General features: G+C 51.8%; 1 protein-coding gene across 3 annotated transcripts in view; it reads left to right on the top strand.

Moving 5' to 3' along the window:
- The first annotated feature begins 3,438 nt into the window (after positions 1-3,438).
- PSD2 (pleckstrin and Sec7 domain containing 2) overlaps positions 3,439-14,009 on the top strand; it is a 78,903-nt gene continuing 68,332 nt past the window's right edge. For 2 of the 3 annotated variants that reach the window (XM_055719031.1, XM_055719032.1), the window contains exon 1: positions 3,440-3,565. The gene's annotated coding sequence lies outside the window, so the exon portion shown is untranslated. Of the gene's footprint in view, positions 3,566-14,009 lie in introns of all 3 variants that reach the window. The other variant, XM_055719033.1, reaches the window with a different exon arrangement.

The raw sequence follows: 14,009 nt of genomic DNA, 5'->3' as shown, positions 1-14,009 counted from the left end.
ACTGAGATGCCCCAGCTTCTTAAAATGAGGCTGGGGGTGATGGGGACAGCTGGGTGTGTTTCTCATGCAGCACAGTTTGGGGGATGGAGCATCCCACCCATCCAGCCAGGATGGAACCTCTTTGGTCCCTCCGGCTTGGTGTGTTCAGTGGTATTTCGCCAGAGAAAGCCAGATCGTCAGTATCTTGGGTATGCCAGAGGCTCCTCTCCTGTCAGGTAATGCAGCACACAGGGCTGCCAATGGTGCTGGCTGTGCTCAGCGTCTCTCAGCAGGGCTGTGCCCTACTGATGTGTGCTGTTAGCTCTTCCCACCCGGGGTCTTACACACCAGAAAGGAGTGGATGGGAGCTGTGGGGAAGGTGACGCTGAAAACATGCATCAGAGCTGGGCAGTGTGGGGCAGGAGCCAGGGACCAGTGTTGTGCCCAGCAGGTGGGACAGGTCTGCTTGCCTCTGGGTCAGGCTGGGACCTTCCCATGCTTGTGCCATGAACTTACAGCAGTGCTGGGAGGGGAAGCATTGCTTCCAAACAGCAGCTTGTGGCATCTAGTGCATCCTCTGGGGTACCTGGGTTTGCACCCTTGTAAAGCCAGGTCACATTACTTGAGTTGTCAGTCCAGAAAAGTGAGCTCTCAAGCAGTCTGGATGGCAAGAGGTTCCTGAGATGGACAGCTGCTGTTTACATTTCCCAGCAAACAAGGGAAAGCAAGTATTGCTCCTGTGCTGATCTAGCAGCTTTCATTTTGCCAGCAAGAGTCTTTTGTCTCTCAGATCTCCCTAGCTGGAAAAAACTTTTGAAGCTAATTGTTAACCTGACTGGGCCTCAGTTGGAGACTTCTGCAAACAGGGACTCCTGTGCTTCCAGGAGCAATGCCCTGCAAAATGCTGGATACTTCCAAGGGCAATAGGGCGGGGGAGAGGAGCACCCAGGAAAAGGAAAACATGGCCTATGGGGATGAAGGGCACAGAAGAAGAAGGGTAACAAGGAGGGGAAGGAGCTATCACCTGGGAAGAATTACAAGCAAAGCAAAGCTTTTTACTTTATCTGGACACCACTCTGGAGCAGTCTGATGTTAAAGGAGCCCATAGTTTTAAATTACCACTAATGACCACATCAAAAATATCAAAGTTTGGGGTCAAGATTCAGTGAACTAGGGAAGGATTCTTGTGGTTTGATCCTCTGCTTTGAGGATCATTCAACAGGTACCTGCATCAGAGCAAGGGTAGTAAAGATGCCAGGGACCATCTCTTTCACCAAGCTCGTGCAAAGAGGGTGGGGTCCCTGCAGAGTGTGGGGCTCAGCTTGGCTTGGTGGCAGATGGGCTGTGCATCCCTCCACCAGCTGCCACTGCAACGCTGTCGCGCTCCATGCTGCACCACACAGCCACATGGGCAGCTCAGCACTAGCAACCAAGCCAGGCTGTGGCACCCACTGACACCCCAGCCTGCAGCACCATTGAGGACCACTCAAGGCACCCACTTGAGGTTGCAGAGGCCTGGGAGAACCCAATTAATTGTCTTCACAGAGTAGCCGTCCCCTAATATGGTCTGTCACTGCAGCCCAGGACTTTAAATTCAGTGCCTGCAACTGCATGGGAGGCTCAGCAAGGCAATGGCAAAGGGTGCAGGGCAGGGCTGTTAGCCTATTTTGTTCTGGGCTGCTTTCTGCTCTCCTCTGGGATGTCTGTGGTGCTGCCAACTTCACAATATATGATTTCATTTCCAATTTTAAATCACATGATAGGAATGTTGGTCACCTAAAAAAGCAAAGAAAGCTTTGGCTTGTGTGAATTGCTGTGAAAAGCATGAAAAGGACTTGTACATAGGTAGAAAAATGCCGACTGTGGGCTTGAGGGGCAGCTACTCACCTTGTACAATGCCAGAGCATGTGTCAGACAGGGACACCCCACTGCCCCAGTCTAGTCTCTGGGACAGTTGTCCAACTAACTTGCACTGGAGAAAGTCCTGGAAGCTGGGTCTTGCATCACCTCCGGTCATCTTTCTCACCATCCCCTGCATTGGGTTTTAGACCCCCACAGCCCATGAATTCCTTGCCACATCAAAGAAGGGGAGAGAAAAGAGCAAAGTGACTATTTCTCAACCCAACCCGAATGCCCCGGGCAGTGACCCAAGCAGCAGCTTGGCCACTGAAGTGCTCAGCTCCCAGCCTTGCCCTGTCCTCCTGCCCTCCTCTTGCCAGGCTGCCTGTTCAGCCCCCCCCACTGTGGCTTGCACATGCCAGCTGCTTGCCCTGACAAGCCAAGCGAGACCCCCCTCCACGGTCCAGGGAGAGGGAACGGGCTGCTAACGGAAATGTATCGCTTCAGTGTGATCTCCCTGACCTGAAATCCTCTGGAGACCTCTCTCCAGACTAGTTCATCCTGCTGATGCTGAACTCTTTCTTCCTCCTGGTTTTGCCTCCTTTCTCCCCACATTAGAGGTTTCTCTGTGAGGTGTGGGGGTGTCTCTCATGGTACCTTGCTGCATTTTGCGTAATCTCCCACATCGGCCTTCCCTCATTCCGAGGTTCCCTGGTGGCTGCATCCCCTTCTGCTGATGTGCCGGGCTCAGTGGCTGGCACCACAGCCTCCCGTGGGATCCTGTCTCTTAGCAACGCTCCAGCCCAGAAGGTAGATGCTGAGCACATGTCTGGTCCACCAGTCATGGGGGCTTCATGCGCAGGGCAGAGGGCAGCTGCTGCCTGGAAGGAAGGGGCTGTATCCTCCTGCACATGCCACCTCCTCTCCCCTGGCCCTGTGAGGTAGGCGAGGGGTGTGGGAGGTTGAGCATCAATGTAGGGGACCGCAGCCTGGTACCCCACCAATTGCAGAGCTCTCCAGGGCCTTTCTTGCACCAGGGACATGCACAAATCCCACTTCCCTGCCTGCCTTCTACCACTGCTCCCGCATGACTAACAAGGCCCTGAGAAGCTGCTCAGGCTGCCCCTGCCCCAAGAGTGCCGTGGTGGGGATGAGGCAGCCAGGGGTACCAGAGCTGCAGCTGTGCCCCAGGCGGAGGGGGGTCCCTGTGGGCACACCCTTAGCATGGGAGACCCCAATTAACAGCCTGCTTGGAGCAGCCATCCTGATGCTGCCAGCGTGGGGGTGGAAAACAGTGCCTCATTCCCAATACCCTCAGCCCACCGAGAAAACATCCACAGAGCCAGCAGCCAGTCCTTTTTGGGGTCCCCACATAGCATTCTACTGCCACAACAGAGCACAGGTCCTGGGATGGCCGGAGGGGGAGAGGAAGGCAAGCCCACGGCCTGCCCACACCTTTGTCGCTTGGCTCTGCGTCCCTCTGCCCCCGCCCCGCGGAGCTGGGAGCAGCGCCAGCTGCGAACGCCAGGGGGAGCCAAAGGACGCGACAGCAGCGGCTGTACTCTTTGGCGCCCCCTGGCGTTCAGATCTCGCACTGCAACCGGGAGGGATCCCAGTCCCGGGTCCCCCAGGGGATGCACCGAGCGGAGCGGAGCCGCTTGCCCATGGCCCCACGCGTGTCCCGGGGGCCGGCGCCCGGCGTGGCGGGGACGTGGAAACGGAGGCGAGCAGGGCGCGGAGGTGCGAGGTGAGTGCGCGCACCCCACACGCAGGCACACACCGCGGGGAACATCTCCGGGAGTGGGGGTGGGCAGGGCTCCTGGGGGCGAGCGGTGGGCTCAGCCCCCCGCCCCCGTGCCGGAGGGATGGGTGCCCCCGTGGCTGTGTTATCCCTGTTCCAGAGGGCTGTGCCATCCCCTGTATCAGCAGCAGGGTGCAGGGTGGGCTGTGCAGGCGCTGCACGTATGCCTCTCCATAAGCCGGACAGTGGCAGAAGCTGGAGCGACCACCCCCGGGAGCACCATCCTCTTACAAGTGGTGTCCAGTGAAGTGACATTCACCGAGTTAGAAGGTGGCTGTCCTTTCCTGAGAGTCTCCGGGAAGGAATACTGGGGGATTAAGCTTGTGCTCAAGTGGTGTCATGCTATCTCAAAGGGCTGCAGTGCTTCTCAGGCTGCTCAGGGAAGGACTCGCTGTACGGGTTTTGGAAGATTTGAGGCCTGGAAGAGGGTTTGCTGCAAGGATTTTTCTGCTGTCAGGTTCCTGGCCAGCTCTTTCCTGGTCCAGTGCCTCTCTGGCTTTCTTCTGTGTAATGGAGCAGGCTCATCCGGGTGGCAGAAACATCCTTTCAACCACCACTCAGTGGTATGTAAGGCAGAGGCAGCATCCCTGCCAGGCTGTAAGCAGTGCTCCTTTGCTCAGACATGGGCGAGAGGCACTGGGCTCACTGTAATTCCCTAACTTAGAGGGAAGACTGAGAAGCAGAATTAAAAAGGTGTCATGTGGAAAACCTCATTCAAGCTGACTTGTGGGTCACCTTGGTCTGGTGGACAAGAATTGCACTGGGAAGGTTTCAGGTCTTTCTTGGCAAGCAAAGTTAGTAGCCTCTTGGCAAAGTTGCAGGAATAGGATGCTTGCTTTTTCTGTGGGATGGGAAGCCTTGTTATGAGGAGCAGTCTTCTGGTGCTTCAGCCTCAAGTTCCATGTCAGTACCTCTGGGCAGTGGTCATAGGAGGACAGCAGAATTTGCCTGTGGATTTGATACGATTCCTCAGTTAGCAACGACTTTGTGTAGGATGAAAGACACTCCAGAGTAAAAAACAATAAAATGTCCCAAAGTGAGTACTTCTGGTTCTTTCTGCCTGGCAAAAATTGCCTTCCTTATGGCAGGAAAAGGGGAGTAATGGTTTCTAGGTTTAGTATGAGGGAGGCGGCAGTTCTGGGGCTGTTGCCCAGGCTGGCAGAGGTGGTGTGTGAGGGGGTGGCCTTGAGCAGTCAGCTTGTGCACCTATGGTTGGCTTCTGCAGCCCAGAGCAGCTTCAGCCTGCACCCTGCTGTTGGCAAACTGAATTTCACTGTCGTGAAGTCAAAGGCATCATCACCATTGTTGGCACCACAAAAGGGACCCGGGCAGCCCAGGGCTGGAGCTGGTGGTCTCCTCTGTCCCAGTGTTTCCTGTCACTCCTGAGCTTTCCCCATCCAGCAGCGCTGCTTGCCATCCTGGGCTGCTGTCCCTGGGGAAGGACCATGGTATCTCTCCAGCACAGGGCAGGTGGGCCACCTTCCTGCTTTACTGCTGCCTGGATGCCCTGCCTGATCCATAAGGGTCATCGCTCCTGTCCCAAATGTCTTGATGACAAGTGCTAGCAAGCAGCCACTGTTAACAGCCCTAGGAAAGACAAAAATCTTTCTCCACCTCTCAACTTCATCCTAGACTGGTGTGCACATTTCCCTAGCCTGGAGGGAGTGGCTGAGCAGCTGAATTCCATTCAAGGCAGTTAAAAGACCATTGTGGGTGGCTGATAACTTCGAAGTTAGAAGGAAGCTGACATGGGGATACCCGCAAAACAATCTTGACGGCTTTTCTCAGCTGGTGGACTCAGATGTTAGGTTAGACCAGAAACACTCACCTCAGTTTAGGGGCTGCTGAGGTTCACACCTGAGCTCATGGCTCCCACAGACTGCTTTTTGCAAGTCAGAGTTTAAGAAAACAAACCACACCTGGCAGGGAAGCCTTTCTTTGGAGGGACTCACAGCTTTCTGCAAATGGACCTGGATGGTTTCCTACTGCCTCCTTTGAGAGCAGCAACAACAAGGAACAGGATTTTGAATGGTGGCCTGAGATCTGGTGCTCTGTGTTTCCGTTCCAGCACAGGGTCCTAAGCCAAGAAAACTGCCTGTCCTGCCAAGGCTGGGTAGGAAACTCGGCCCTGGAGCAGGCAGGCAGTGGTGTAGCCTTAACTCCTCTCTACAAACAGCAGTGAGGCTCCTTTGATGAACATGCTATCTGCAGAATTTATTTTCTTGTTTCTTTTTGGGGGACTCATCACGCCTGCCTCAGCTGGAGCCTGCTGACTGGCTGGTGGTCTGTGGAGCTTTTGAAGATGCTAAATACAAGCTCAGTGATGATCCTTAATAACTTTTTTTTTCTCATGTCCTCTTTGAACAGTGCTCTCTGTAGTGGGCTGAAAAGCGAGCTGGGGGAAAGGTGCTGAGGTGCAAGGAGTCGAGCAGAGGTAGGTGGGCTGAGGCCAGCAGAGGAGATGGCCTCGGCAGTAGGGAGCCTCGAAGCAGGTTACAAGCATTAAACTCATTCTGGCACTTCAGCGGTCAGGCACATCAGGAATCTTCTTAAGTTTTCTCTCTTGGTGATCATTTCTTGCAAAACCCTGGGTTTAGCAAATCAGGAAGACGGGGACCAGCCATTAGGTTTGGGCACATGCATCCCACAGGCTCCTGGGGGCAGAACATTTCTTCTGTTAGGCAGGTAGACTGACTGTCAGCAGTGAGTCTAGCAGTCATCTCAGAGAGACAGAGAGCTGCTCTGCTTTGAGGACCATTCATCCCAGCTGCTTGCCTGAACATACTACATATCTGCACTTTAGCTGTCTCCTATCAGGTTAGCATGTGCATGGGCAAGCTGCCTCCTCTGTATTTGCTCCTCCTGCTGTGGTGACCAGATGTCCTACTCTTTAGTGACATCGTCCTACTTTCAAGTAGGTTAATCTATTTTTGCCTGGCCCAGAGTGTTGGACTGTCTTTTGTTGTGACTTTGCCTTTCTGCGCATCCTGCGCCTGGCTTTCCTGTGGCAGAGGTAGAAGACCTGCAGGTCACGGTCCCAAGCAGTACAAGCCATTTTCCTTTGCTGTGTTTCCTGCAGGAAGCCTCTGGGCCCTTGCACAGCAATCAGCCTTGCAGACAGGTCAAAGGCTTGGGGCCCCAGTGCACAGTTTTGAGCCTGCCTCCTTAAAGATGATTAGATGCTGAAGGTCCTCAGAGGGAAGGCTTCCAGCTTGCTTTAAGGGTCTGGATGTCCTTGTGCTGGCTGGCAGTCACGTAAAGGTGGTTGTTCTTGTTTTAGGCATATCTGGTCTTGAAGTGCCAGCACTCCCAGGATTGGAAGAGACATCTGAGCCAGGGAAGGGAAGAAGGACTTTTCAGGGCTGACAGTCAGTTGGGGACAGGACAGGAATCTTCTCTTGTAACTGAAAACAAAAGGCAGGTTGAAGCCTAGGTACTGCAGGGAACCACCTTCCAACTCACAAGCCTTCCTCTGAAAATAGCTTCTCTTTGGCTTGCCAGCCTCTGCTAATACTGATCTCTCACCCTGGCTCTTCCTAACCACTAGTCCATTTACCCTTTGACTTTGAAAGCAGTAGCTTCTGGGTCGCGCTGAATTCTGCATGCCTGAAGGGTCCTTGAGCTGCCTGAGGTGGGCTCCAAGTGTCCTGGTGTGGCTGCAAGGCTGCAGTCCTGGAAAAGGCAAGGGAGCTGGACTGCCCCCCAGGTAGGCTGTGCCATAGTGGGGCTTGGAGGGAGCATGCAGGGTGGAAGCTGAAGGCCGATGAGCTTTGGTTCAGTGCTGCAGTTTATTTATGGCCCGCTTAGCAATCTCAGGCAGGCAGTGTGGGTTAAGGCATCTCCTGTCCTGGATTGACAGTACAGATCCAATTAGCCTTGAAAGCCTCTAATTATTTGTCCTGAATTGCTCTGGTGGTAACCAAGGCTCTGCTATCTCTTCCTTTTGTCTGTGTCCCAGCTGGAAATGCCCCAGTGTCCCTGCATCTAGAGCAGCAAGTGTGATGTGTGAGCAGAGTCAGCACAACCTAATGAAAGAAGACAGGCCCCGTTAGTTAATGAGGGGGTGGACCTGCTTCATTAAGTTTGGGGAGTTCTCCAAGCCCTGTCCAGAGGGACAAAGGACTGAGATTATGTGTGGCTAAGATAAGGCTCACATGATTACTGCAGCAAGAGAGGTGGATGGAGGGGCTGCAGACCATGGGGAGGGAGGGGATGGTAGTCAGAAAGGATTTGAAAGCAGAAGATCCCTCCTATCTGTGCAAAGAAGGCACATCCCTCGCGGAGTGCAATGTCTATGGCCAGACCAGGTCACTTGTTCCCATGTTTCATTCCTCCCTTTGGAGCCATACTGCTAGGAGGGTGCCCAGCACTCAGATGGCAAACGCTCCCCTTTGCTCTGCCTGTTCACTGATGCTCTTGCTGCTGCCAGCTCTGCAGGACACGTGATGTGGGTGAATGGTGTGCTCTCCTCTGGCCCCAGTGCTTCAGCCCTGACCCTTCTTGGTACAGTTACTCATCTGTGCCCTGCTCATCAGTGATCCAGCACAGAGGGAACAACCGGCTCTGCCTCTGCCAGACTGCAGCATCCCAAACCGATGGAGGTGACCATCCCGGGGAAGTGACCCTGGCTTGCTGGGAGGGAAGCTGGGCCTTAACAGCTTGGCTGACCCAACAGCATTATTGCAGGTTGGCAGCTGAGAGCTGTGGGCACAAGGCCGGGTTACACAAGCAAGGCCTGAGGACTTCTCTTTTCCCAGACACGTGCTAAGTTACAGCTGTAGATTGTCAACTGCAAAACTACTTTAAGGTGAAAAAAGCTTTGCAGGGCACTTATCACATCCTCCCACTCATTCTGGGTGCTCATTGGGCAAAAGAGGAGTCTTGGCTGTCTGTGAGAGAAAATGTGTCATTTATGTTCTTAGTAACCTTAACTCTGACCTAAAATGGCAGCGAATAGCTCTCAGACAAGACAGGGCAGCCAGCCTTGGTTTTAAAGCAAAATTTTACATGAATAATATTCAGCTCCTGTATGAGGGGTCATCTGAGTGCTTCCACCACTGTTAGCAGGTCACAGGGTCCCCCAAAAATGGGGTTTACGTCATCATCTTGTGACGCTGTCTGAAGGTAAGCCATGGCTCCGCTCACCGCGTGCATGTTATCTCTTGGTGTGGATGCATGAGGCCAGCGCCACGTCGGACCCTGCCAGTGGTACAGCTCTGTCCCTGAGCCTGAGCAGAAAGGACACAGGGAGAGTCAGCAAGGGTGCCCACCTCGGGGGGAGCTGTTCACTGGCATCCCTGGTGGGACCCAGGCTGCTGGAGCACCTAGTGCATCTGTCTGACCTCCAGCTGAAGGATGTTCAAATGGACCCGTTTCTGCCAGGGCTGGGGCTGCGGTGGTCCAGCAGGGCTAGGGAGTTGCTGACACATCCTTCCAGCCTCCTGGTGTCCTTCCCCTGCAGGCCAGGGGCACGTCTGCCAAGTTCAAACCAGGGAGCTTCCTCCATACAAATGGGGACGAGGGGGGCAGGCTGTTAACGTACAAAAACTGTTTCTTTCCTGCCCACTTGGGAAGTGGAGCTATTGAATTTTAAGCAGCAAAGACAAAACTCTGCTGAAGAGGCCTCTTCTGTGCTTGCTTGGTGAAATCACTGATCACAGTGGTGGGGGGGTGTCCGGGAAGATGCCAGGCTTGGCCTTATTAATGACTCTGTTGTTGTCTGCTCTAGTTTGTTGGTCTTTGCTCTGGGAGACAGTTTGCCAAAGCAGCAGCTATTTTCCCCAGAGAAGCTTCCTTGCGAGCCATCCCTGTGGTGGGGGCTGCCTCTCTGCATGGCTGGGCTGTACACCACCAGCTCTCTGCCCAGCCTGTGGAGTGGCACTGGCTTGATGGGCTGACCCAAAGGGCTCTAGGGATCTACTTTATGGCCACAAAACCTGAACTTGCGAGGGGAGGGAGGACAGGCAAGAGGTGACAGAGCCTCTTTGTTCCACCAGCAGCTTTTCCCCCTCTGGTTTTTAAGGGTGCCCAGCCTTGAAGCTTTGTACCCTGAGGAGGGGCACCCCCTTCTCCTGCCAAGGTCTCTGCTGTCTCCAGCAGCACCGATTTGGCTGGGCTGCAGACACAGTAGCAGCCTGACTCCTGTTTTTCATCCAGCACTTTAACTATCCAGCAAAGCAGCTGTGCAGTTAGTTGCTCTGCCCTGCACACCTCCTGTTTCCCACCCCAAGCTCAGAGCATCAGGCCCTCTTGCCTGCATTTTTCTCCTTGAACCACTTAGTTTTAAAATAGAACAATTGTCTTCCTTTAGGAATGAGCTTATTTGCTCCAATCTAGGGCAGTCTGACAGTGCAGCAACCTGCACCGCTCTCTTTGGGAGCACAGTTGTATTCCCCGCATGGTGTCCAGCATGGCGGTCCTCGGTGGCAAGGGGGGGGGGGGGGGGCGCATCTGTGGCTTAGGGTGATGGTTGGGTCAGTGGCTCAGTGTCTGAGAAGGTGCATTACTGGGGCTGAGCAGTACAGGTCCTCAGTCCCAGTCTTTCCTTTGTAACCACAGACATCAGAAGCGTGCAGGCTTGGCTCCTTGGCAGCAAGGGTGCACAGCCCTCCCTGCGTGGCCAAGCCCTGAGGGATCCCCACATGGGGAAGCTTACCTTGTTCCTGGGTCTGTGTGGTAAGAAGACATAGAGTTTCAGACTTTCACTGACATGTATATCAACAAGTGATAGATTTTGAGAGGTGGCCTCGTCCACGCTCATACCTGAAGATGGAACCAGTTTTATGTAGGCTGCTGCCAGCAGAGGCTTCTCCAACCTGCTCCTAAAATCCCTGCCCATGACCGCTATCTCTTTTACAAGGTGGCGAGTTGACTGTGAATTGGGGTACATAATTGATTCTGGGATTAAATGCTCGAAAGCTAAGAGACCCTTTTCAGAAGCTTGTTGTAGTGATGAGTTCAGTGATGGAGAGTGTTCTGCCAGCATCAGCTGCCACACTGGCAATGGTAGGAAGGGTTTACATCCCTGCATTACATAGGTTGCCTAATCTCCTCTGTCTTGGGATCCCTCTGCTGTCTCACAAGTCTACACCCAGCTGTTGTTTAATTAAAAAATAAGCAGACAGGTATTCACAAGGAAAATTAAGCTGTTTTATTCTTGATGTGTCTTTGATGCTCTTCTGACATCTTGTCTGGGGACAACAGCTCTAAGTCTTGAATTCGAATTTTTGTCTTGCAAAGCCGATTGTTTTAATTGGGATCAAAGTCTCAGAGCAGCAAATGTCCCATGCCAAGCAGACTGGCCCTGGTGTTAGAGAGGAACGATGCCTTCTTTCCCCTTTGCACTGCCCGAAGGGTTGTGAGGTTCAGGTGATGTGGCTGTAGCTCACATTCAGTTTCACCTTTTGAGTGACTGCATGCAGCTTTCTACAACTGTGTTAAGCCAGCCTTGACACTAACCACAGCCCATATTGTGGTGGTCAGGAGAATGAAAGAAAGATCTGTGTAATGCATCCAAGGTCACATAGAAAGGCAACATTAGTTACTGGTGATTTCTATTGTAGGAGCGAAGAAGAGCAAGCTGACAAGAAGCTAGTGGCTAGGAGCACAAGATACACCTTTATAACAGAGGGGATTTGACCATGGACACAAGACCAGACCGCTCATCTTTCAGCTGAGCTTTGCGTCCTTTCAAGGAAGCTGGAGCTAGAGTTTGCATCCTAGAAGTTGGGGACCTACAGAGGAATCCCACATGAGCTCTGAGGTACCCCTCAGTATGTTCATCTGGGCTTGACCAGACCACTCATCTTTCAGCTGAGCTTTGCGTCCTTTCAAGGAAGCTGGAGCTAGAGTTTGCATCCTAGAAGTTGGGGACCTACAGAGGAATCCCACATGAGCTCTGAGGTACCCCTCAGTATGTTCATCTGGGCTTGACAAACCTTGAGATGCCAAAGCATGGGAGGACACTGCAGGGGACTCCATATTCCCTGAGCCAGCAGAGCTTCTCTGTCTGGTGGCTTTCGATGAGACATGGAAGAAATATATTAAAAGGCAAATTCTCAAAGGTTAAAGGAGGTGGATCTCCTCCATTAAAGCACTGTAAATACTACAGTCAAGCCCACCCCAACTGGCTGTGTAAAGCCAAGCTTGGGAGCTCTTCTGGGTGGGAACCCAAGGCTACCTGGTACACAGGACTCAAGTTTCTGTGAACACCCTCTCTGGATTAGTGTGGCCCAGCCAAGGAAGGGATTCCCCCAAGGCACAGACAAACCAGGACAGGACTTGGTTGCTTTGGACTTCCCCTGCAGGAGTGCCAGACTTTCACCCACAGATCATAGACTCAGACGCTCTCAGGGTTCAACCCACCAGCTTTGCGCACTGAGTTACTCTTTGCTACAGAGCAAATGCAATTGTACAGATCCAGCCATGGCTTTGCTAATGTCTGGAGGTAGGTTAGTGTCAGTATTTTACTTGGCATCTGCCATCTAAAACATCTTTGACCAAGGCAGAGGAGTGTTCATGAATTAAGCTTCACTGCTCTCCTCCTAAAGTGATACTGTGTGTTCTTCATACTGGAAACTGAGGTTGCTGAAGGAAGTCAGAGGTGTGGGGCGGGAGAGGAAAAAAACTCAGGAAAGCTCTAAAACTGTCATTTTAATTTGCTGTATTGTACCCTGAGAACATCATCGCTGCTGGAGATATCACTCCAGCTGCTCACCTAGTGGGAGCTGCTGGAGATTTGCAAGTAGAAGAGCTTTAAACAACGGACAATGCAGACTGAACCATCAGATTTTCATCCGCTTGGTCCCTGATATACTAATAGGCACCTCTTCTATTTTGCATATAACATGACCTGTTGTATAAATATTTAGTCACTCTGTTGGGAACATTAATTATAAATGGAGACGAAGCTTTTGAAAGCTGCCTGTAGATCTGGGCACCCAATTTCCATTAATTTTAATGAGAACCAGACATCCAAATCCCATTCAGTGGCTTTGAGCATCTCAGGCAGGAAGCTTCATCTGACACCCCCCTGCTTCTCCTCACTCTACACTTTAGGAGTGATGTTTGCAAAAATTTTACAAATTGTGCAGAAGCCTGGGTCGTAACAGTGCCATGTCAGTGTTCTCTGCTGAGGATGGTTCTTTGGTAGCTTCGGAAGTTTTTATAATCAGTTCATTTAAACTATTCTGTTAGTTCTTTTCCTCTGCACCCCCTCCACTCCCCCCCTCCCCCCCACCCCCAGCATTTTGAAACAGTGATGCCTGAATGAATCCCCAGCCTGTGTGATTTTTGACAGAGAAGCTTTGATGCTTGAAAATGACAGCTGTGCAGAGCAGGTCTGAAATGAATGATTGAATTATCTGACTGATTAAAAATGTGCTGTGGCTTGGAAGATCTGACAGCAAGTATTCACTTAGGCAACTCACATGAAAGAGAGTGCATGTGCATGGGGGGTGTGTGCTTGTGTGCGCACTGGGAAAAAACAGCCAGTGAAATGCAACAAACACCCAGAGCCACTTGGAGCAGCAGCTTCTTTAAGCTCAACATCCTTTCAAAAGCTTCAAATCTTCCACGCCATACTCAGCAAAAGCTAACACTCAGCATGGTTGTAGAGATAATGATGATTTAGACAGACGTCAGCAGTGGTTTAGGAATGGAAACTGAGTTAAATGGTGGTGCAGGCTGGGGAACTACTTAACTGCATCGCAGTCCCAATCCAACCTGTGGCTGAGGAACGATAAACTCTCCCATTGAAAACACAGTTCCCGTCCTCTGTGCTACAGACACATGCTCATGGTGTGGAGTAGCCTCAGGAATGCCAGATCGCGATTTTTGAAAAATGTGAGCCCTGGTGAGGTCATCTATAAATGGCTGGAAGGATGGAGAAAGGAAGCCTGATTATGGCTGTGCCCTTGATGCTGTCAGTGATGGGAGCAGCAGATGTGTTAATGCATGAGGGACAGTAAGAGCCTTTCCAGACCTAGCTCAGCTTCCCTCCCAGTCCCCATACAGTGAATTGTCCCTTCCCGATGCCTCACATAAATTCAGCTTTGCTAGAATGTAAGCAATATATCTGGAAGTGAAATGAATGAAAACAAAAATTGAAGCAATGTTTCTTTGCAAATGAAACATGTTTTGTCAGCAGGGGGAAAAATTGTGTCATAAAGGATACAATTGTAGCTCTCTGTTGCAAATAGTCTTGTTCTGATAGTTTACTGAAATTGATTTTTTTTCCTAAACTGTTCAACCAGTCTTCATCTCCCTACTTGTGGATCACTATCTTCCTCTTACTTCTAGCTCAAAAGAGATGAAACTCTGGACTATAACTAATTGCTTTATCAGAAATAATTCTGGTTTAGCCTCTCAGACCAGCCACTGAATAATTTGT

The sequence above is a fragment of the Falco cherrug genome, chromosome 8, assembly GCF_023634085.1.
Source record: "Falco cherrug isolate bFalChe1 chromosome 8, bFalChe1.pri, whole genome shotgun sequence".
Taxonomy (NCBI): Eukaryota; Metazoa; Chordata; class Aves; order Falconiformes; family Falconidae; genus Falco; species Falco cherrug.
Note: the sequence above shows the minus strand (reverse complement) of the source record. Positions and strands in the feature narration are given on the sequence as shown.